The following is a 25,887-nucleotide window of genomic DNA, read 5'->3' on the forward strand; positions in this document are numbered from 1 at the left end:
TCCATGTAAAATCTGTAAAAAAAACTATATGAAGCCTAGAAAATGAAAGCATTTCCAACTAAAATGAATTATGTTCCTACAGCCAATTAATTATCATTACGTACATATACATTTGAAACGTTTGTTCATTGTTATAAGTTATTTTACAGTACATAAGTGCTTAAATTTAAGTATTTGTTCTTTAAGTACACCTTTGTTCAACATATAACATTAGTATAGGTATCGTTTTTGTTATAAATATTCTCCTTTGTATGCGGACAATGTAATAAGAGAGTTGGAAGTTGGTCTATTATTCAACAAGACATATTTTATGTGAGTGACTGTTTGTTTTCACAATAGACAAAGTTAAACTAAATTGGTAATATTCAGACTGAAATAAATCAGAATTTTATAGACCTGTCTTGCTGTAATTTATTTTTGTTATAATATATTATATTTATATAAAAAAATGCTTTTTGTTTTATTCTTTTCGTGCTTTTATCCGAGTCAGGGGTGTGTATGAAGTGAAATAGGGATTAAACAGAGTTTATTTTTTAGTTTCTCTGTTTGTACAGACTTTTCCCTGAAACGTCTGGACCGATTTGAATGGATTTTTTTTATGGTTGTAGCTTATACATATTTTTGGTCAAAACTTTAAATACTTTAAAAGTGTAAAAATGTTATACCGGTACCTTGAGTTTGAATTCCGAGAGTTCCCATGGGATAGTTCGAACAGTTTAATTAAAAAATAGGTTTTGCAAACAAAAACTTAGGAACTTAATTTAGACAATTTGATATCAATATACAATATATTGTATTAGCGATCAAAGAATATGTATTTTAATTTAGATTGCCAAGACTAGGAATCTAAGATGACTATAGAAAAAGTAACTAAGGCTACTTTTTAACCAACTTAAAAAATAGGAAGTTCGCAATTAGACTCATTGAATGTTACACTATTACTCCTTCAAAGAAAGTAAAATTTTTGTTATGATTTTTTTTAAATAAAAGATTGTCCTGCATTAATTTCCTTCTTACCGGGATGTGACGAAGGGGTCCTTGAAAAATCTAATTAAATCGCATGTGAGTGATGACGTATATCTAAAAGGAAAATATGCAGGCAACGCCGCAAACAACAGCAAGTTTACACTAAAACCCAATAAATAACTGAGAACTTTAAATACTAATAAATAAATTCCGTTTAAAAAATATAAGTATACGATGTCTGCCTTTATAATTAAATGTATACAGGACATAAGAACATAATGGTATAATAACATGACAAATTCAAGTGAATATAACACCAGTAGGGAACAAATTTTAGGGCAGAGAAGAAAAAAGTTATAAATATTAGGGGAAATAGTTATTCATGTAATGTTTTCCTTATACAACTGTCTTTTACTACATTTATATATTTTTTACAAATATATTTATATAACTTTAAATTAAAATTATAAGATCTTATTAGTTAGTTTTATTTATACGTTATAATAGTAGATACTTGGTTATTGAAAATTCAAAGCCTAACTTCGATGTGTAAAAAGTAAAAAAATTGAATTTAATTAGGTGTAGGGTATAATGTTATCTATTCCTTTTATACACCTGTATTGTTGTCCGAAGTGGATTGTCGTCAACATATGTACCTTGTGTGTCTCGGCCGCCCCAACCTCTATGCCAATGATATATGAAGCTTGAGCTACTATCTTGGACCGTAAGCTATCTTTTAGGCCTTTTAAGAGGATTAGTGTATCAGAAACCTTCTTCCCTGATTCTACTGTTATACATTAAAGAAACACATGGAACTATAAGTAAATATGTACGTGTATATTTACGAGCAATAGTGGTTAATATTCGCATCGTCACGATAGGGTTCTGGGAATTATATGTGAAGTGTAGTCTTTTGGTAGCCAGAGCGCAAAGGGAAATAATCACAAACGAGCGATCAATAGGTTTTGTGAGAGAAGGCAATAGGGCTATAAAATCAAACGTCAAGCCTTACTCGATCCTTAAAGCGGCTCCGGATTGGACTATATGATGGATACGTATGAGAAACAATAAAAAATCCCAGAGGATGTTAGTGCGTCGGCCTCCAGATCAGACATTTTTAAGAATTCGCTAACTTTAAACCACGAAGTGTTAATAGAGCATACGGTGCCTTGGGAAACCAACATCCCCAAAAGAACATGGCATCAAGATTAATAAGTATTACGAGTAAACCATCAATCTCCCTAGATATAGGTTCGTCGTAGATTTGTACGCCGTAGAAGTTGCAGCTAGAGGTATAACGGCTAAATCTCTCAACAACTTTCTAAAAATCTTGGGCCTGTCCAGAACTAACATCAATTCGTAGAACGTACTTCGGAGGCAATCCTAGTAGGCCTCTTTTAAAATTTTGTTAGGTTCGGAGAGGAGTTTGGAAGATGGAAGTGAGCGTTAAAAGCGTGATAGATAGGGCCCCTTAAACCTATACCTATGTAGCAGCTCCCAGACACTGTTGAAGCTCCTCTCCCTACAACGCGTTATACCCGGCATACACACGGTGAATCCATTTTTTTTTTTATGCAACAGATTATTCTTTATGTAAGCAAAGTTTTTTATCGTTAGATTTGAATTAAATTAAAAAAAAAACATTTTTCCCAATTATCAAACTAATATTCTATAATTGGTGGAAAATTGGCTCACCGTAACTGCTGCAGAATAATTGTAATGTTTTATTTTTTGACGAAATAATTTTCATTTAAAGATTTGTTTTAAATGGAAAATTATATACATTTTATATAATATCTAAGTAATTCCAGCAATGTTCCCGAAAGGAAATAACTCACGTCGTGTACTGTAATGTATTGCTAAAGAGTGTTTGATAACGTCTCCGTAATATTTCACAGATTCTTTTATAATATCCTCCTAGGGCATATATTGTTATAATGTGCCCGTGTGTTGATATCTACATGTGGAATATTTTTAGTATTTTAAAATATATCTTACCTGAGATCAGAAACAAAAATATCACAGGTCAAGATTTATTCATGATCATCTGAAAAATTATTTTCATTTATCTTTTATTAAACCCATAATTTACAACAAACGATTATATTAGTTGTTAATTTATATTTCGATTTAATTAAAGAAAAAAAATATTTGAGATATTCTTTTTATACAAATGTTGGAGATATTTGTTGTATGTATGTATGGTGAGAATAATGTTTATAACATATTTAAATTGTATTCTTACGAAAAAAGGTATAAATGAAAATTTCATAAGTGGAAATAAAAATGTGAAAAAAATACGATAAATGTCATCTCTTATCGAGTGTCATGGGTGTCACCACTTGTTATCAATTTATTTTACTTTCGTAAACACCTCACGTCTACCGTTGACAGATCTTCCCTCATTACAAAATTGACATCCTGACATGTTTTAAAATTTAAAGCATTGAAGGCAGCATTTTTTTTTTATTATATGAGAGGTTTCGTCTCATCTCTTGGGTAGTTATCTTTAGTTACACTGTTAATTATTATTTATAAATCATAAATATGTATATCGAAAATTACTGTTATGTTTCAGTTAAAATAAACTTGTAAAAGTCTATAAGCACATGATTTAAGCGTATGAAGACTGATAAATTATTTATAGTATTTTTATGAATGCCGCTAATAAGTTAATGAAAGTAGAGTTTTAAATTATTTTTATACCAGAAAAAAAATTATAGATCTCATGAAGTTTTATTATAATAGATAGATTTTTATTATTATAGTATATAAAAGATATACAAAAATTACATTCTGAAATTTAAAACCGTCAAAGCGATTTTTATAACAACCACTGATTTTTATAACAATCTTGATTAAAATTCTCTTTACAATAAAATTATGTAAATGATTAATATGAAAGCTATTAGATTGAATGCATTTAATCGGAATACATAATCATTGAAAACAAACTAATGTTTTTCGGATATGCTACGCGTGCCTGATCGTGCGTGATCACGGACAGGCGAGATGTCTGCTGATCACAACCACGGTTGCTGAAAAGTAACCGAACCGTCGGGAGTATGTTGATTTTAAAAAAAATAAAGCACGCGTAGTATATCCGAAAAATATTAGTGTCATTTAAATGAATAAAACTCGCGAAAGTCTTCGATCTCATTACATAATCATTGGTGTACTCGATTAATACGTTTTATATTATTCTTATTCCATATTAACATGCATTAAAATTATATAGCTTGGGTTAGATAAACTATTTTAAACACGAAATGTAGACAGTCAAAAGTGACTCAAACAGTAAAGACAAAGAAATTATTTATTTTTTATCACTTAGTCTCTCACGATGTTCTGTGTAAGCAGACACACAAACATTTAACAATGTTCACAAGGCGTTAAATTATTCAAGTGTCTTAATTGTCAACGCGGAGGCCGTACAAAAATAAGACAAAGACGTCTTAAGACTTGTCTATTGTGGCAAACAAAACCATCTTACCAGATGCTGTTGAAGAAATAGAAAGTGTAAAAATTTCACCTTTAATTATTTTAATAAATCGTTACTCGAAGACTGAACATTGGTCTTACTACATTTAACAGTGAAACAAAGTTCTCAAGTCAGTTACTCCTGTAGGTTCAGTAAATCATTCATACACCATTATTTCTTCGAACATTTAAATTTCCTATTATCATCGTTATATCACAGTGGGAACGTTAAATTAACTATAACATTGTTTTATTTATATTTTATAAAAAAAACAACGTATTAAAAGTTAATCACACCGAAAATATCGTTTCGGAAAAAAGAGAACTCATTGTTTTCATAATAAAACTGAAGTAAGGAGCTTACAATAAGAAACTACTCATGAAAAACTTCGCCCAAAATTGCCGTAATTTTAAGCAAAAAATGTGCTTTATATGTTGCCAGATTTTTTTAATATATGGAACAAAAGGAACCTACAAGCATAATAATTAAAAGAGAATAATAGAACGAGAAGTACATTAGGAGGGTGTGGTAATGAAAGCCGAAAATAGTCTCCCGGTTCTTTAATAAGGGTGTATACGCTTTATTAAGACTAGTGCAGACTAGTGACCCCGTATGCATTCTCATCCGTAATAATCTTGATATTGCAAATACAACAAACCTCATTTAATTCAAATAAAATTTACTTTTACTTTTTGTATCATAAAAAGCAAAAGCAAAAGATCGTATGAATAAAATTCTTCATAGACATATCATGCATGTATTTTAAACGAATTATTAATCAAACGTTCCATTAAGTACTTAAGTGATCACGTCTTAAGGAAATTCTATGGCATGATACGGATATAAATAATAACATGGATTTAATTGCTATCACAAAGGGTATAAACTCGGTGGGAATATACATGAGTCTCTGATTAGTAGGTAATATAATGAAGTTCATTTTACTTGAAGATACCGGTTTTGGTTTGAGAATTGAATATGCTAGGAATGTTTGTTACATGAAACTAAATTTAAACATCAGTCAACAATAATGAGTTGACATCTTTATTGAAGCTTCTGTTTTTTAACATTCACGTAACTTGTTTACTTCATAAAAGATATAAAATAAAAAATTGTCTACAAAAATTGTTGACAATTAACACTGTTTTTTCTTTTAGTTTCTGAATATAATGGAATCAAGACCATTCCTATTTTCTCACAAAACTTCATCAATACAAGTTTTTAAGATCTCACCAAAGTTTATTTACGTTTATTGAGGGACTTGTGTTTTAATTATTTATTCTCAGAGCATATCATTATTAAAGATTCCTTGGTATTACGATTGACGTTCATGGTCTAAGGCTCTTGACGGGGATGGATGACAAGGGAATGCTTCTATTCAGAATTCAACCTCACATAAATCAGTCAACGCTAATGATTTCTGAATGAACACTTCAAGATATACGATTTCAACTAATGAACTAAATGATACTAATCATTAATTAATTATCTTACAAAAATTTTGACGTTTAAAATTTTTAATGATTCTAAAATCAAATTGTAAAGGTTAAAAGCAAGACTATATTCAAAAGGAGCAAGTCTTTAAATGTCACAGTCATTTCATCACCCAAAAGTTTAGGGATGTCGTAAATCAGGAAAACATATATTTGATACTTTTGCTAAGATTTGTTTTGTTATGTATATAGTTTACGTAATTCCAAGTAACATCTAATTTATTATCAACATTATTAATGGCTATAAAGTACACTACGTCACGGTACCCTGTTATCGCCTCGGGGCTTTGTGTTCTAGATGATTTGTAACTTACTGATAACAACGTCAAAACAGCTTAAATAGAATTTAGTTTAGGATTCACCGTAATATATAAGGTAAATATAAGCATCTCATTAATCATAATATGAACAAAATTAAAGGCAATAGCTTGATTTACTTTGCTTTCATACAACGACAACTTTGTAATGGATATATGTACTTACATTTAAAATTCCCAAACTTTTTAATAGCATTAGTTTCCCTCTGTTGTTTTACCGTGTAAACAACACTGTTATTTACACCTATAAAAATCTAATGAGTAGTTTATTTCTAATTAATATATAATATGTAGCAAACAAGCTTTGAACTTAAGAAGTAGTGTAAGTAATAGCACACTGAAATTATTACTTTTGGGAATGTGTTATGAAAATAAAAATTTTGTTAAAAATAAAATCTCCGTAGTTGTGAAAAAACTCAGTCACTCGAAAACAGTTTTTGGAATTAAACTAAAATCAGGAATTTAGCAACAGATTTTTTTGTCGAACCCAGATCTTGTTTGGCTTAACGCCAGCATTTGAGTTTAATTTACACTGAGTGTTATTATCAAATTAAATATCTAGGAATATTTTTATTAAAGTTTACCTTATTAGAAACAATTAAATGAATTTCTAAAACAGCGGTAAAGAAATCCTTCAGATTATTTCAAATTATATACTTTAGAAAAATTGTAAAACGTGTAACTTATAAACTTTTAGTTTTAAAACATAGTTTCTCTAGAGGCTAAAAATTACTGTTATTTATTATACTTTCAAGTCCAGTTTTTAATTAGAACTTACTTTCAAACAACAAACAAGCAGCCAATCACTTAATTCAAAATGTAACAAAAACAAGTACACTAGCGTAGTAATTCTTTTTACTAAAAATTCTTAATTAAAACAACCAGTAAAATGCTAAAAGAATAATAGAGTCAATATTTACAACACTTTAGAATTTAAATAAATTTAAAACATTGAACATTTTCAGAATATCCATCTGTGAAACTGAAACTATCTATACTATTTTATAAATCACCTTAAACAATCCATTTTTAACAATAGACACATATTTCTCATATAAGACTTTCACTAGACAAATACGAGGATAATATAGAAAAAGAAAACCGCTCAAATACATTGTGTTCAAAAAGCACTGCAATATTTCAACAAACACCAACGTATCGACAATCTGACAGAGATAATCCGACTTCAGTTTTTTCTTTGTGAACGCCAAAACCATATTTGATAAATTATTATATATTGATATCTCGGAAGATTCTTTTTCAAGATATAGAATTTTGAAAGCCATGGAATTTTTGATGTTAGTTCCATTTGGACACATTTGTCACTTTCATTTAAAGTTGTACGCGTTAAAATCATTTTAAACGTTTTATTTAGATTTTATAATTTCTCCCACTTGATTCCAAATACATATACAATACATACATGTCACTGAATATATGTTTTTAGAAACATAAAATAAATTAAGCTGTCATTTGATTGATATTATATTATGATACGTAAGCGTATGATTGGGATAAATCAATTCTTATACAAGTATTAAAACATGTTACAAGGAAGGGGGCTGTGTTAACTAAAGAAAATACATATCGGAAGTTTTGCAAATACGAAGGGTGAGATGTGTCGTTCATTTTGATAGACGTTTCCGCTGTCTTAATCTAACGATTGACAATTTGGCAGCTCCAATAACGATCGAGTCTGATAGAAGATGTATTTGAAGCTTAATCGATTTTAAAATTTGTATTTGCTTGGAACAGTGTGTGAGCGGAAAGATTTCCAGTGCCAACTGTTATATTCAATTAAGATATAATTTACGGTTTCATATTATTTTTGTTTTTTTGTAATCAAAATATTGTTTTATAAAAGACGTAATACAAAATTATGGTTTAGCGAACCCTTAAAAGGTGAAAATTATTTTAAATTTTATAACACGAAAGTAAATTGTTAAGATAAGTTTAATGAGTATCTTAATTAAGTTATCTATATAGGAGTATCTTTTCTCAGACACGTCTCACTATGAAGTGGGTCACGTCTCAGCTTGGCAAGCGAAGTCAGACTTGATGAAAGCGATTTATGTGTCAGCTAATTTGTGTTGAGGTCGTAAATGAGAAAATACAATCACATATTTGTCTATGGTGAACGAGATACGACATCTACATTAGAAAAGATTACACAAAGTAAAAATAGTTCAATTCAACAATAAAAGAACTCATTAAATAAGGAGAAATAAATATTTTCAATAACTTTCGACCCGACTTTTCATAAACAGTATACAGTTTTTAATATGCCGAGTGGTTTCGTAAATATACAATGTTTTTTCAACTTTAAATATAAACTAATGCACTAAAATATACTTAAAAAACTTTCTTGTGATAAAATTATTTATACTAAATTTTTCAAAGTCGGTGACATTTATAACATTACAAATATAACAAAATTTTCAAATAAAATAATAATAAGTAGTGCAAACTAGTATAAGCGTATTTTATATTTTGCTGGGTAGAGAACTCATTAAAACAAGACACTGCAATAGAAACTGAAACGGTGAGAAGTCACAATTGGAGATATCAAACTTAAATTGCGTTTTAAAGCGATACAGATAAGAAACTTTTTTACACATGTTTTAATATCAAGTTTCCAGCAATATTAGAATAAATGAGTTTAAAAATTAAAAGCATATTTCTGAGAATACGAGAAAACGTGTTTATTTTATTTCATATTTTATCGTAAGATAAAACTTATACTCGACTCTGAAATCTAAAGTTGTTGAATTCAGCCTATGTTACTTACATAATCCTGTAGGTATAATTCTCTAGTGAGAGATTAAAAAATAAGTTATTTATTTATTATATTGGCACGTAAAGCATTCAATTGATATTGGATAAATTATTTATACCATTTTGGAAATGATCGATATTTATATGTATGTCGTGGTGGCCTGGAGGTCAAAGGCCCGCCTTTCATATGCGAGGGCGCGGGTTCGAAACCTGGCAAGTACCAATGTGATCTTTTCTGAGCCATATGTACTTTCTAAAGAGTATTTAGACACTACTGACGGACGGTGAAAGAAAACATCGTGAGGAAACCTGGTCTTATAATTTCAAATCATAAGATTGAAATCGCCAACCCGTCTTGAGCAAGCGTGGTGATTAATGCTCTAACCTTCTCCATGTGAGAAGAGGCCTTTACTCAGCAGTGGGCTCCGATAGGCTGATGATGATGATGATGATGAATATCTATGTTATGGTAAAACTACCCCAACAGTCGAATCGGTTAAGGGCTACAATGTTATGAACAAATTCACAGATACATTCAAACATGCACGTTAAACCAATTTTCTGTCGGGCGTTAAAACGGAGTCGCGAATTGCAACTTACACTCCGACGCGTCTTCAATTAAATCTTATGAAAGCTATAAAGAAAATGGTATGTAAACTGTAAAAAAAATGTTAAATTGAATCATATATTTTCATAATCACCAAAAAGAGAATCGACCTTTATCATGTTAAAGGATGGAAGAGATGAAGAAGAAGATGGAATATGGAAGATTTTATCCAGACTTTGTTTCGTCTTTTATAACCTCAGACACCCTCATTATTCAATTGTAAATGAAAAGTACACAAGTATAAAGACATACGTAAACAATACAAAAATTTTTTTTTTTTGGTAATAACGTTTAATTAGAAACCCAGAGACATATATATATGTATATGTGTATATGTGATTCTTTTGAAAAACATAGACTCATAACAGTTTATACGTGATTATATCCACAAGTTTGTAACTTCTCTATCAATTAACCAACTTATAGAAAGTTACATATCAGTAGTTAATTAATCTGACGACCCCAAAAACCATTAACGCTTGAAAAGTTTTACATATAAATATTTTACATTATTAAATATTAAAGCAGGGGAAAGTCTTATTGTGACATTGTGAAAGAAAATCTTTGAACCCTAATAATATATCACTTTGTTTCCAAATTATATGTGTCTAAGAAACTTGGTTGTGACTATTATTATTCTGGTCTCTGTTGGATATCTTTGAGACATATATTGTTTAACCCATATAATTTTATTTAATTATGAATTAAGTACACAGCTTTTTATCTTTGTTTTATGCCACAGGAAAGTCATTTATCATCTTTCTGTGGTAGTATCTCAGATCTAATTTCTATTTCTAAACTTAAAAATATGATAGAAAGTAATGGAAAATATTCTAATTTTATATAATATTATGTAAATATATTTCTTCTCACTCTGATGTAAATCGTTTCCCATAGAATTATACCGAAATAAACTCAAGTAAAACCACAATGAAGCTCATGAGAACTTGGTATGATAACTCTTCTCAGATATTTCCAAAGAAACGGCCTTTATACAATGCTAGAAATGTTGTCAGGGAAACGTAATTGGTTTAATACCCAACGTAGATCCCCAGTAACAAGAAAATGTATTAAAATTTGTTCCTATAATCTTATAATATATGTGTTTGATAAAGTAGAAAAATACATTCATTACAATTTGTTACATAAATTTGAAGTCTTGATCCATTTTGTGAAAATTTTTCTTATAGAAAATATGATTAATGAGTATGACTAAAATTTTACTCCTTGTTGCATTTATCCTAACATAATAAGTGGGGAACTAAGGTATGCCAACTGAATTCCAAATCAGCTCCCAACTTCCAAACTTGCTGAAACATAAACATAACCACTCTAAAGCAAACGCAATATACACAATTTCCAATAAATTATTTGCTTGCGTGAGGTCCACGGCTTTGTGTAACTCTACAGAGGTAACAGAAATACTATTATTTATAACAGAAATACTAAGTCTTAATTATTCATTCTCGCAATTTCCAATCTAAATTTATGCTTATCGGTTTTTGAGAGAAATGGAATTGAAAGACACAAAAACGTCTTATGATTTTTATGCGCTATGACGCAATTATTTACATTTATTTGCTAAAATATATTAAAAATTATGTAAAAGGCGAAATTCTAAGTTTATTATATAAACTAAAATGTCTGTTTGTTTATCATATATTCGGGAAAAAAATGTGACGGATTCGTATAAGAAATTTCATCATATGTACGTAATAACTGCGTTCATATAATGTAGAAACAGCCAGTATTAAAGCCGGTATCGGGAATTTAAATCAGGAGCGAAACCACGGCCATAGACTAGTTGTCCAGTAATATAGAACTACTTCAAACAATATTGATAAATCATGACTTAACAAAAGATAAAAGTGTTTAAGCTCTACGGAAAACAAACAATTCAACAACTCGCTATAGTAAATGATTTTATGATTCATGATAAAGTATCAGATGATACACAAGAAAGGAATTGGGTCATGCCTGGCAAAAAAAAACAAGTGGTGTGGTATGGAAAGCAAATATTTGAGATCAGAAATCACGAAGAGGGATTTATATAACACTGGCAGAGATTACGATCGTGGTAATAAAAAGTTTTCTTGATTAATTCGCACGATCTTCCTGGAGAAGCCCTGATTGAATATATTTATCATTTTCTATCCAATAGAAAACGAAGTCGGAAAATATAATTAACGTATCAGAATAGCATTTTAGTTTAAGTCCTTCTATATTGCGTTCAGACATGTGATATATAGTTAGAGCTGTTTGATGCCGATACATCCATAATAGGTTCATCAATAATTCATAAGTTCTTATGAAAAGTGGTCCGTGGTTCGTGAATAAGCGATATATTGCTAAAAGTTGTATGACTTAAAATTTGTATAGAAGAATACAACTATAAATGCCTTCATAATTTTATTATACTGCAAGAAGCTATGAGAGCTAAGCTAGTAAAACAATTTACTTTTCTCATTCTTATGCACAAAAAAATCTGTTCTCAATTACTTAACCTTAAAGGAGAGAAGGCTTAATGTAATTTGCGTTTACGATGGTCGAGTCGTCCAGCATTATACTTTTATTTGCTATCCTAATAAAATATTAAGCTAAATTTATTACCCCATAAACCTGTTACTCCACATAACCAATTTAATCTGTAGCCCTTTGATGGCCCCTCGATTTGCAATGAAAGGGATTAAGGTCAAGATCTCTTTAAGTCCGGAACACTTAAGATCATATTTCATGTATTCTAATTTTACATAAATTGTCATGTACACTTCTGGTCGAGAGTTGTAGGGTCGAAGAAAAATAAACTTTCTATATAACCTTAATTCAATGATATATTATTAATTTTTGCCATAACGTTCCATCATATTTGTTTTTGAAAGTACAATTAAGTATTGTTAAATGAACGAACAATTATAATTCATTCTGAATTCTGCAACGAGAGTTATTAAACTTTAATCACACATTCCGTCAATCAAAATTGTATTCACAAAAGTTTATATTAATTTTGCTCACGAGGCTCCGAGGAACGAAATTGGCGAAGTAATTCTGTTTGCTGAAAGTCTACGGTATAATTACTAGTCTATTACGACCGCTTTCCTTGTGTTGATTTTAATCACTAACCATGTCATTATGGACTGTTAAAATTCAGTGATATAAATGTAATGTAAAATTACTAACACTCATATATTATGAACTTTATTCCTCTGACTGGTTTTACTCTAAAATAGGGTCCAATTAAGTTATAATTATACCAAATTTAGTATTAATATAAATTCTTAATTATGTATTATTGAGGTTTTCAAATGTCATGACCCTTTTCACTAAGAATTTGTTTAATGTACAAGCATAAAATAGCAAAGGTCTTCAACGATTTTAGTTCTCTTGAGGGCCAAAAACCGCTGAGGGTTTTATATTGTTTTCGTTTTCTAGAATTAATATTTTCTCGTTTTTGTTTCTAATAATACATTAACTTTGAAAAAAATCTTATATTACGTGATGTATATGTAATCCGTTTAGTATCGACACACAATTCAAGGAAAGCATAAATTTGATATTAAATGAAAGTAAATTCAAATGTCTTTGTCAGCGAAGTCAGGACTTTTAGATTAAAATCCGGAAAGCCTTCACATTTTATCATTTACTTTTTTTGAAAACAAAGCCCTTTTATTTATATTACAGTGCTTCACTCGATAAGCGTCTTTGAATTTTTCTTTACATTTTACTTTCACTCTTATCGCTACTGATATTTTTTTTTGGTTGCATTACAAATACTTCAGTTTCAGAAAAATCTTACTTTCAGTCGGTCGGTTACCTCGCTATTTACTTGTCTCGCTACTAAAAATATTGAAGCGCGTTTCTCATAAGTAGGATTTTTATAGTCATTTATTAAAAAAAAAAAGAATAATTTCGTGTTAATATTGTATGGAATTTGTCTTCAAAACATTATATAATAAAATATTTTAATAAAATCACGAACTACCTTCGAGTGCGAGTGAAATTATATTATGAATGAAAATGATTCACACAGTAATTAAAATGACACAGTAACTCATGAGAACTGAAGATGTCAAATGTTTTATAAAGAAATGTAGCAATGCGTAGGTACTATTTTCAAATGCATTAAAATATATACGAATTATTGGAGTCTTTATGAAAGCTGGTGTGATATTAAATATTCATTGGATCATACAAACGTAAAATGTATAAAGTTGCCGTACAATTTATTTATGTTTATGACTCGGTTACAATAGCAACAGAACTAATTTCAACGGTTCTTGTAATATTTCATTGTATTTAGTGAAAGCTAGATGTTGTTTTAAATTAATTATCGGTGTTATAATAATGAACGGACCTTTTAATTGAAGATCTGAACATTTTTAAACAGCACTTAAAACTTAGGAAAGATGAGTAATGATAAGTAATATCAATGCGAAGTTTTTCTTTCATTTCTTTTTTAAAATGTCAAGTAATTTAAACAAATCGTAACAGAAGTTTGGTTTGGAATCTGTTAATGTGTATGACTTGCGTAAAATCATAGATTCTGAAAGATTTATTGCGGGGAATGCTGTGGGGAATCAAGGTGTGGCTTATGTAGGTTACACGGCAATCCTATTATTTATAGATATTATCGATCGAAACTGTTTTTTGACACAACACTCAGACATTTGGACGCTAAATAAATTGTCTAGTCTTTGTTATGCGAATGTTTTTAAAGGAAGTCGCTTTCAACGTCTAACCATTGTCAGCATTCCCTACTTCTTTTGGCACGGATAAGCGGGCTAAGATGAAACTCGGCGAGCACATTGTATTATTATGCAATCATTATATATAGCATAAACAGTTTTGTGTTTTACATAGTAGTATAAATACATATATATGTATGTGTGTGTTTGTGTGTGTGTGTGTATTAGTAGAGGATTAAATAATTTGACTAATACTTATTTATGAAACTGTCGAAAACATTTGACATTTTATTTATTTATTAAAACGTTTTTTTAACTAACAACTAAACATCAAGAACCATCCAGGCGCTAAATGGATAAAAAAAATCCGTTGAACATATAAATAAATAGTATTTGGAGTATCATTTGAATAACATAACATAGATCCGACTAGGCATAAATTCGGAGAAAATCTTTGTCTATTGTCACATAATATTTAGGTACATATCGCAGTCGAAATAGTTTTGGTGCCATGATTTATAAAACAAAAAATATTTTTGGAATCACGTAACCATAGCAAAGTTATATTAAAGTGGAATATTCAATTTTAATATCGTATTATATTACTTATAAATTTTCTTAAACTGGTTGACTTAAAGATTGTTTTTCATTCACAAATGCAAAATTAATAAAAAAAAAACTAATAAGAATTCGTCGGTTTTTTTTTTATAGGAATTAAATTACAATCAATAGCTGTTATTGTATTAGCAAATTGTTAAAACATGAAAAATTTCAATAAACTATTAACAGAAATTAAATTAATAAAGATATATCAGACGCAAAGTGACTAGTTTATTCTAGTTTAAAATAATCTTACATCGATAGCCAGGAAAAAAGCAAGTGGAATAAAGTCAAGTACCCAAAGTGATTCGATTAAAAGTCGATATTTTTGATCCGGGAGACTTTTACTTTAACACGAATATAGCAACTAAAAGGTCACTTTTAGGAAAACCCAATTATAAAAGTAATTTTTCGGTCCAGCCCGCTTATTACCGACTAGAGGACCGAGATTGGGAATTTTAGTAGAAAATTTAGACAGAATATTTGGATCCTAAAATTATGTTGATGTTTTATGTTATTCATTAAGATTATTGTAGACATTTATGAAATATACGATGATGTGTCTCCTCGAAACCAAAAGTAACATTTTACAATAATTATAATATTTGTGAATAAAATTGTTTTAAAAATCTTTTATTATTAATATTATATTTTGTTAATAAAATGATTTTCATTAATTTAAATTTAAAAAAATATATTCAGATTTAGAAAAAACAATTATTAATATACTACAAATATTCTTGTAAAAATATTTATCATCAACTTAATTTGAATATTTAATTAACAAATGATTTGTTGTCGAATTAAATCTCATTGGAAAAACTAACACAAACTTTCTTATAACAAAAAAAAACTACTCTTACCTTGACAAACAAACAGAAACTTTATTTCACATTTAACAGTAATACAAAATCACTACACTTCACTAAAAACAGCAAAACTTTTTAAAAGTTTTATACCCTCGAGTCCACAGGTAACAGTGACTTTACGGAACTAAATTCAAATTCACTCGTTATAATCCGTCTCACAATGTACTTCTGGGTTCATATTACGTTTTACTTCTTTAAATCTCACAAGAAAAATACGTCCGCTCGCCGCGACACCTAGTGGTAAACTAGAGTATACAGCCTTGGTCGGTCGGTGTGCGCCTGTGTGAGTCTTCGTGTACACACACGGCGTCTACACAGAAAATATTTATTTGATGTGTGAGTGATTTCAGATGCTTGTGTCAGTGATTTCAGACGATTCTGCGCTATAGTGATGTACCGAATTTATGTATGTGTTGGTGTTCACCTTTGCATGTGTTTGTATTGGTGCCGGGAAAACCTTGCTGACTGCTCATGCGCGAATGTATGAAAAATAAAAAACTTGTTTCCCGCGACTTAAGTAGCGATTTGAAGGTAGATTAAAAAATCTTCTATTATATCCCAAAGAGCTTTTAATGCAGCTAGTGCAAATGCATGTTACAATTCATTTAATTTCATATTATTTTTTATCCCTTGTGCTTCTTTAATACGTTTTTAGGTTAGGGCATGACATTATTTGTATTTAAAATGTATGTGACAATGTTGTCATATAATTTATTACACAAGAAAAAAGCGTATAGTTGGAAATATTGAACTATTTTAATAAATTTGAAATGTTTTATAAATAATATTATTAATGACACTACTTATATCTATTAATACATACAAGAGCAAAAACCCTATAAAACGAAATATTTTTAACGCTCTCTACGCGACAAAGGCTTTCATAAACATTTTATTGCCAATATAAGATCTACGAGCTACCAAATAATCGGTAGAGCGTTTCTTTTAATACCCCAGGTGCATTGCTCTTGGGGATGCTATTATAAAACTTACAGAATGTCTTGAAATGCACTGATGTTTCTTGAACGCTATACGTCAATTATTGTTCTTAAGATTTCAATTTTAAATTAATTTTCGTTTTAAATGAAATTGAATTGTTTATTATTTTTTTCCTATAAAAATAATTTAGACCAATATAAAAATATTTAAATTTAATATAGTATACATGAAATAAAAGACACAAGTAAGCATGCAAAAACTATTGTTTGTTTTAAAACCGACAGTACCAGCGTTTCCTATTTATGTAAACTCAAATCGTTCGTATTCTTTAAATATGCGAACGCGATCTAATAGTGGTTCAGGTAAAGTCGTTTTAAACAACCGAAAAATAGTTCAAGTAAAATCAGAATATAATTTATATAAAATATGTATTAGATGTATTTATTTGTTGGACAAAAATTGTTTGAGCGAACGGTCATGAAGTACATTTTTAGATCCAACGCTACGGTTTTTATATTATTATTGATAATCTTAAACTTCAATTGAAACTAAACTAAACGTATAGGCTAATATAATGCGTAAAATTAGATAACGTTATCGTATGAAAGTAGTAAGGTTACCTTGCTAGGCTTTACAAAGTTCGTCCCAGCATGGTGTGATACATAGGACATCACAAGGAAACAACTGATAAGTATATAATATAATGCGGTTGGAGCGATTATGAGGGCGTATTACTGATCCCTTTTCGGGTTGATAGATTGACGCCGACCCTAAGATAAATGACCTATACTATATTTATATGAATAAAATATTGATTTACTTAATTACGATTTCGGTCAACCGACCTTAGTGATTCCTAGTTTAACTTTTTGCTTCATTGATATCAACGATAAAGGGAAAACGACGCTGTAGAGTCACCGGAACATCTATATGTACAGACCTTAAAATTTATTCGGTATGATTTGACTTCTCGGTACAACTTAGCATGATTTTGGTAAATCTGCCTAACTCTCATTAGCTTTAATTTTTTATGCAAACGCTCAATTTTCAACCAAATATTTGCGGCTTTCTAATAAACTATAAAGCTGATTACAACGTTGGCAATTCTCCAAATGGCGATTTTACAACTTTTGCGGCGACATATAACGACATTCATCGGTAATGCGTAATGTGGGATTTATGTAAATTTAGATATTATCTAGATCTTTTGTTTGTGCCATAATATTTTCCTGTGTGAGCCATATTTTGTAATGGCTTTTGTTTTAAAATCGCCAAGTACAGTATCATGAAAAACCGATAATAATAAACAAACTCGTTACTATAAAAAATATCCGGATTTAATCAACACCACAGTTCTTAAATATTACAAGTAACAACTTCAAACGTATAACATAAATAAGATTATTTTATATTAAAGTACCATAACGTTCTATAAAAAGGAGTCATTAATTTAGTCAAAAAAAAAATAACTTTTACTTAGTCATATAGTTAAAGAGAGAAAAGTCCAATTATCTGGATTTTATTAAAAAAAAGACTTTATTAATATATTCCTTACAAAATTTCCGTCAACACGCTATAAATATTTAAGTTATTAAAACATCAGGCTATAAAAAGTAAACATATATATCAATAATTATAGAATTCATAGATAAGGAAAATTTCGATCGAGTCCTATTCAATTTCAATTTCATAATAAAATCATCTGGAGTATTTGGAGACGATTAATTTTGAAAGTATTTGTTCAAAATTAGTTCCAGAAATCGTAATTTAAGCTTTAAATAAATAGGCTCAAAGCTTTGGCCTCTTCAATTTAGATGGTCGTTGTTAAACGCAAGCATCAATTTACCTTTAATTTAAATTTTCACTAATTCACTTGTAATAACAAATTTCTGCCAAGGTTTTGGACTTTTGTTTAATATAACGAATCTCTGTCAATATTGCCTTCCTAATATTTTAAGGCCCCGAATTAGTTGCAATGGAAAATGTTAATGTCATTGATTTTTTATTTAAATTAAAACTTGTAGTAAAAACATTTGTCCTGAATTTTATTATTTTAAATAATAATAACTCTTTACACAGTGTTGAATTTCTATTTTCCAAATCTGATTCGTTGTTCAAAAGGTCAAGTAAAGACGCGAGTTATCCATATTCTATAGGTTCCTTTATACGTATATAAAATGTGGACGTCTGTTCTAGAAGTCCTTTCGCTTCTAATTGGAGCAGCTGGTCAGTAAACACAAAGTCAGTAGCCATTCTGCATTTGACAAAAGGTTTGTCAATTGGGACAATCCCCCGAAGTTTCGGTAAAGTAATTTCAGTAACAACCGAATGTAATGTTTAAGGTTATATTGTTTGTTTAAATTAAATTATTATTATTATTTTCTTTCTAAAATAAAAAAAAAATATCTTCCATTTAAAATATTAACAGTTATATATTTAGAATTTAAAAAATAAAGTATAAAAAAAAAAGGTGTTAATTCCCATAGATTATAAAATAAGTATGTTCGCACGAACAAAGGGTTACAAATCGAATTGAACTAAAGGAATTGAAGATTGTATGCGTTTTCTTTCAACTTGTACTTGTATAGATAATAAATTAAGTGATAGTCATATATATTGACACATATATAAATTTTACATATGTTTTTAGAATACTAACAAGTGAGATGTTATCGTCTGAGTCTCTTATCAAGAAGTCTGTCATTTCAAGGTTTTCATTTCAATCAAATTGGTGATAATTCCCAACATAGATTCATAGTTTAGTGTTCTTGGAATAAAAATATACATAAGTACAAAATAAACCGTAAATATACATGACCTAAAGCCTACATCTGTGCCCACGAATGCGTTAAAAATAGTACTTCATGTACAAATCGTACTAGTTATGATTCCGCGGATGTGCTTGCCTATCTGAACTTCACTGTCGGTAGCCATAAAAATGATTTATGGAAGGACAAAAAACATGTGTTTTTTAGAACTACATCTACCTTGATACAAAAATTTCATGCAGCTTGGTTCAGTACTCATACGGTTAAAGTAAATAAACATTAATAAAAGTCATAAATATTATTGTATTAAAAAAATTGCTTTGACAAAAATGTAAGAAGGGCTGTGTTTAATATTAAATCAACCTACAAATTTTATAAGTTTCAAGCAAAATTATAGCATAACAAACAATAATTTAAATCATCCTAAGATCTACTTAAACAAAAAAATATTATCAAAAAACCCACTTCACTCACAGTACCCCTAAAAGCATAGCGATTGTTTACAAATATTCAAATATTCGATGTTTTCCTTTTCTCTTACAGAATGAACCGTATTTTCTGTAGAGTCGCTTGTTTCAATATAAGAAAGGTTGCGTGATAACTAGCTATTATGACAACAAGATTATGCGCCATGAACTTAATATTTCAAGCAGATATGACACACACGTCGATAGAAACGATTTCAAATTAAGGGTTTTCCAAGCACTGCTCTATGTACATATATACTTAACATTTTCATCGTATGTGATTTAATGTACTGATGTTTGTGTGAATGCTCTTCGACAACTTATATATTGCTATTATTTTAACCATAAATATTTTTACTCGCACAAAATGGTATATTCTATGAAAGTTTAAAGGTCATATATTGAACTGACTGAAGTGCTATTTTTCTCATGAAATCCAGCAATAAAGTAAATCTGATAAACAGCCAAATATTATACTTGCTTTTACTTTTCTCACTCTCGCTACTACAGCTGCGTAAACAATTGTAATAGAAGTATTGAATTACAAGTGACCGGTCCTCTCTAGCCAATTCAAATAAACCAATCGAGCGAAAAATTGACATGTGTTCTATACATTTAGTGCTTTTAGAGAGGCTTTAGTTGTGTGATTTCATGTTCATATATATTTTAAATCAAATTCTGTTATTTTATCTCAAAACGTGGGATGGTTTTTTGATATTTTTTTAAACTATCTATCAATAAACGAATGTTTTGCGATGGAAAAGTATTTATTTTGCAAACAGTTAGTCATTTAAGTGTATAAATATTATTTTTCCCACTAATGATTTCTACTTACTTCTTAATATTTAATCTCCGTCCCATAATTGAATACAGTTTTTGAGAGATATTTCCATTTATACAGCCCATGGATACTATATAATGATGCGACTATCTGAGTGTATAATCTTTGAATTCTTAGCGTTAAAGCGATCTAATAAGCGAGGTGTGTTACATTGATTAAACTTGATTTCAACGGCCATTGTGCTAGACTGTTATTCAATGAGTTTAAGGATCTTTAATTAAAAAGCCAAGTCAACAGTAAAAATTTCTTACAGGAATTTGATTTGCTTATAAATAAACATTAAATTCTATATGTTTAAAGAGTATCACTGTTGACTGTAAATTATATTTTCAATGTATTAATTTTTTTTTATTATTTTGCTAACATCAAAGCAATGATGGGACATTTATATATATAAAAAAATACTAGTTTGGATTTGCAACTTAAGGAAAATTCATTCCTGTTTCTTCGAAAATTTCATTTCTTAAATATATAGGTACAGATGGCTTAATTCATGGGTTCCAGTTAGACTACGAGAGCTTCTAGCCTCTAGCCTCCATCTGAAAAAACGTATTATCTTATGATATCAAGTAAAGTTCTAAAAGTTTTAAGAAACAACGTTTATTATGAGCAGTTTTGACTTTTATTTTCATGCACATACAAAAACTTCGTTATTTAGCACACAATGTTTAGAGAGCCCCGAATATCTAGTACACTAAATACTAATAGTTAAAAGTACTAATTATCTGAACAGATATTTTTTTTTCAAATAAAAAAGGAATACATTTAACTTCAATCAATCTTTATAACTAAGGATTATGTTTAATTTTTAATTATTATTCGAAAAAATAAAACGCACAAAAATAGTTCTATTATTATATTAAAACAAGAAAACTCATCTTCATTATACAATAAAATACTAAGTAAATTAAATTTACCCAGTACAATATTAGTGTCAATATTGATTTAATATTCTGAAATTAGATATCTGGCCTGAACTGAATATTGAGTTTTCTGAACCGCCGGCTTATGATTCAGTTTGTAATTACTTGGATAAAATATAAGTTATTATAAAATCTATGTATATGTTAATAACATATATGTTATATTATAGGTTTGAAGGTTTGAGAAAAATAAAATAGCCTTTTAAAATGAAATTTTTAACAAAATATTGTATAAGATTTTAATTAAGATATGACATATAAATTTAAATTTAAATATCAATACTGATATATTCATATTTCATTTAATGCAACGCTAGCATTTCGATATAAAAATCGACAAATGAAACGGCAACAATAAAATCAAACAAACAACAAGATCAACAACTTTTCTTGATAATGTCACAACAATAAAAACTCTATACATAAATATTGCTTCTACTACTAAATCAATTTTATTTTATATTGTATAAAAGTCTTTATTACGCGACAAAAATATACATATTTGATTGTAACCGGATTAAATCTTAATAAGTTTATTTAAGGGAAAGTTGAAATTTCCCCTGAATACAAAACCGTTCGTTTGGCTAAAGTTCCTTAGATTGAACTTAGCATTCAACTTAAACCTCGGGATAAGTTTAATGATGAATAATTATTTATTTGCTATAACAATGAGATGAGACAACAAAGGTGTTATCAGACTGATTGTCATCAACATATATGTAAGCCGTCTGCTATGTGATTCTTAGCGTTTTGGGTCACTTAAATCGTTAATCTATTCGTCAATTTCAATTTCGTAAGTTAAATTCAGTTCACTCATCATTTGATATAAATATAAAATGAACACTTAATTTTATAATCATTAGCATATATGTAATTAGTGTCAAAACCGTACATTACTATTGATTAAATAAGTTATATAATTGAAAACATTTTTCTGTTGCGTTTAAAATGTCTGTTCCAATTCTGTCTCCAAATTCTAAAACTGGGGAAGTTCAACCAAATTCATTTAATGAAAAGGGCACTGTGAAAACTTGTTTCGTTGTTTTTGTAATACTACATCAACCAAATCACACCTAACATAATTTAAAATCTAAGTGCTAAAATAATTTAAAATCTCTACCACTTTTATATTAAAGCAAATTATTATACAGATTTATATTTTTTTCTAAATTTACAACGAGAAATTGAACATAATTTCATCCATTTCAAAAGCTGTTAACATGAGAATTGACGGCATTAATTAATTCTTTAAACCTCGAACACACGATCGGCTTATCGGTCACACATCTAAATTAATTACTTTCATCTTTCACGTAAATACTTTAGGGTTGCTCAGACAAAAGTGGCAGAGTCTCATTAATTCATTCATAAAACAGATTTACTTTTACTGAATTATGAACAATGTTTTCCCCTCTGTATTTACATACAAACGAGGTTTGAAAAATTTATTTAATTGAAATTGTAAAATACCACATCGGTTATGCATCGTGTATAAATAATATGCATTTGGCAAAAACCGATTATTTTAATCTTGCGAACACCCACTTCCATTCTATTCAATAATATAATAAAAATAAAATATATATTTTATACGTATTTAGTACTGTAAGATCTTTTTATATTCTTCAAAATTTAAGAATAACAAAAAAGTACTTTCGTTTCATATATTTACAATTAAGTCAAATTTCAAAATAATAATTTCTTAATGTATATTTAGGTATGCTTTTCAACGAAATATAAGTTAAATATAACTATCTTAATATAGACAATAATTATCACTGTATTAAAGGATCTACTATTAATAATAGATCAAGAAAAATTATAATACACTGTAAATTTTTATCAAACATCATATCTTTGTTAAGTTTCAGTAAAATAATTTGACACTAAAATACGATATCTTTTCTTTTCTATATTAAATAAATGACTTAAAGTATCAATACATTTATATAAAAGAATTTTAACCCCTGTCATAAATGTCATTTCAATTGCTAAACGCTCGTACAAAAATATTTATTTATTGGACAATGTTTCTAACTCTTCGGAGAAGTGCAAATTCTTGTACAGGGAAACCACATTGTGAGGGTCTCAGAGAAGTCAACTGTGACGGGACCAGGCACGTGCGACATTCGGTTTAACTTCCATACAAGATTGCAATCTACACGCATACATTTTTACAGCTTTCAGTTTTGTAAAAAAATAAAACTATTTAGTCCTTAATTTTTTTTTTCTAGTCCTTAAAGTTTCATAACTTATAACTCCCAACTTCAAATGAACTATTACATAAACGTCATTTTGTTCGATAGAAAACTCAATACGTGAAGTATGATCGTATTACAAGGGCCATATAAAGGAAATTGTGTTCACTACTTCAGGATACAAGAATTCAGGCTTAGACTCAGAATTTTATTCTATAAAGCTTTGCAATTCATCTGATACTGATGTTCGTTTCAATATTTATTTGAGAAAAATATAATATTTGATTGTAACCCGATAAGGTGCAAAATTAAACAAATTCTTAAGTTACCTCATAAATATTTAAAGCCTCTCTGAAGGGAAAGTTGAAGGTTCACTCAATGTAAAATCGGCCATTTGTTCTCAAAGTTCGTTAGATTAAGCATAATATTCATATTAAACACCGACAGAGATTAACTTTAAGGATGAATAATTATTTTTTAAGCTAAATAATTCTAAAATTATATTTCATTGACAAATTTTAAGTTGCCTAATGATTTCAAACCTGGGTAGTTGTTGTTTAATAAACTATATACATAATCATATTAACTCACAATGATAAAGTCTTTGTACAGAAATATTTTCTAAAAGCCACAAATTCATATAGGACATATTAATGACTTAATTTTATTAAACTCCTCCCAAACTTTGCTCTTAACTAATATCAATGTTTTAATTGAATTGCTTATATTACAAGCCTATTATAACATTCTTTCAAGTTATTTAGAAAACTATAACACTATACCGTTTGCAAATTTTTCAATAGCATATAAATAAAGGGTTTCCTAATGCACATTCGATTTAATAAACATAGTTCTTACAGATAAAATAAACGTTATAATATAAAATTATGTAGAAATGAGTTTAGTTAAAGAAACCAAGATTCTTATTTTTTTCACCAATCAAATGAAAATTAATTTAAATAGTTACTTTACAAAGAGTGTTAGATTAAGTATCAATCCTCTATATTTATAAAATACAAAGCTATCGTTAGTAACTCATTGATACTCATAGACTTAATTTTAATAAAATTATATTTTCATCGATCAAAATGCAAGGTTTGTACGTGGAAAACTAAATCATATTCAAGAATTACAGTGCTTCTATAAGATAAGAAGTTTGAATAAAATACGTCTACATTTACCGATTAAAAGAACCACAGCGTTTTCTACCTATCTATAAATAGTAATAATGAAACAGTAAGTAACAAAGACATTTGTACGTATTTAATAAAAAATCAACAGATAAAACTGTTTCTGACAAGTGTCTGGTCTCTTATATATCATCATCGTCGCAAGAGTCTTTGCAGACTCGTCGTTGTCACACGTGTTAGTGATCCGTATACATGATGACTTTCTTGGGAAGATAGCAGGAAAGATAGCAGTGGTTTCCCTTTGCCTTCTGAGCCATCATTTTTGGGACTATTTAGGCCCCAAGGCTTGCTGTAACTTGCTTTTTGGGCTGGCTCGACCGGGGAAGTACCACCTTCTCTCAGAAGATCTGGAGTAATCTTATGCGGCTGCGTTTCGTCCGATGAGTGAGAGAACCGGTTGCCCTTTCGCTTTTCCCATCCTTTCCTCTTCCCCAAATAAGGGTGGCACCGCATCTCCAAAAGTTTTTTGCGAATGTCCATGTGTGACGGTATGACCTCCATTTGGTAGGCCGTCTGCTCGTTTGTCTCCTTTTGAAATTAAAAAAAAAAAACCTCTTCTAGCCAGTTTCTCGGCTGGTCTTGTAGTTATCCCGCCACTGCTCGGTGACACCGTCTGTCAGTGATGTCTAAATACTTTTAGAAAGTACATATGACGCGGAAAAATCACAATGATACTTGTCAGGTTTCGAACCCGCGCCCTCACGTATGAGAGGGGTGCATTTTAACTTCTAGGTCACCACGACTTATACACTTATATATATATATATATTT

The 25,887-nt window shown here is 29.3% G+C and overlaps 1 protein-coding gene across 1 annotated transcript in view; it reads right to left on the reverse strand.

The window, feature by feature from the left end:
* Positions 1-16,041, reverse strand: part of LOC116773552 (zwei Ig domain protein zig-8-like) — a 97,339-nt gene extending 81,298 nt beyond the window's left edge. The window contains exon 1 of the mRNA XM_032666028.2: positions 15,785-16,041. The gene's annotated coding sequence lies outside the window, so the exon portion shown is untranslated. The remainder of the gene's footprint in view (positions 1-15,784) is intronic.
* Between the last annotated feature and the right edge of the window lie 9,846 nt (positions 16,042-25,887).

The sequence above is a fragment of the Danaus plexippus genome (assembly GCF_018135715.1).
Source record: "Danaus plexippus chromosome 22 unlocalized genomic scaffold, MEX_DaPlex mxdp_27, whole genome shotgun sequence".
NCBI lineage: Eukaryota > Metazoa > Arthropoda > Insecta > Lepidoptera > Nymphalidae > Danaus > Danaus plexippus.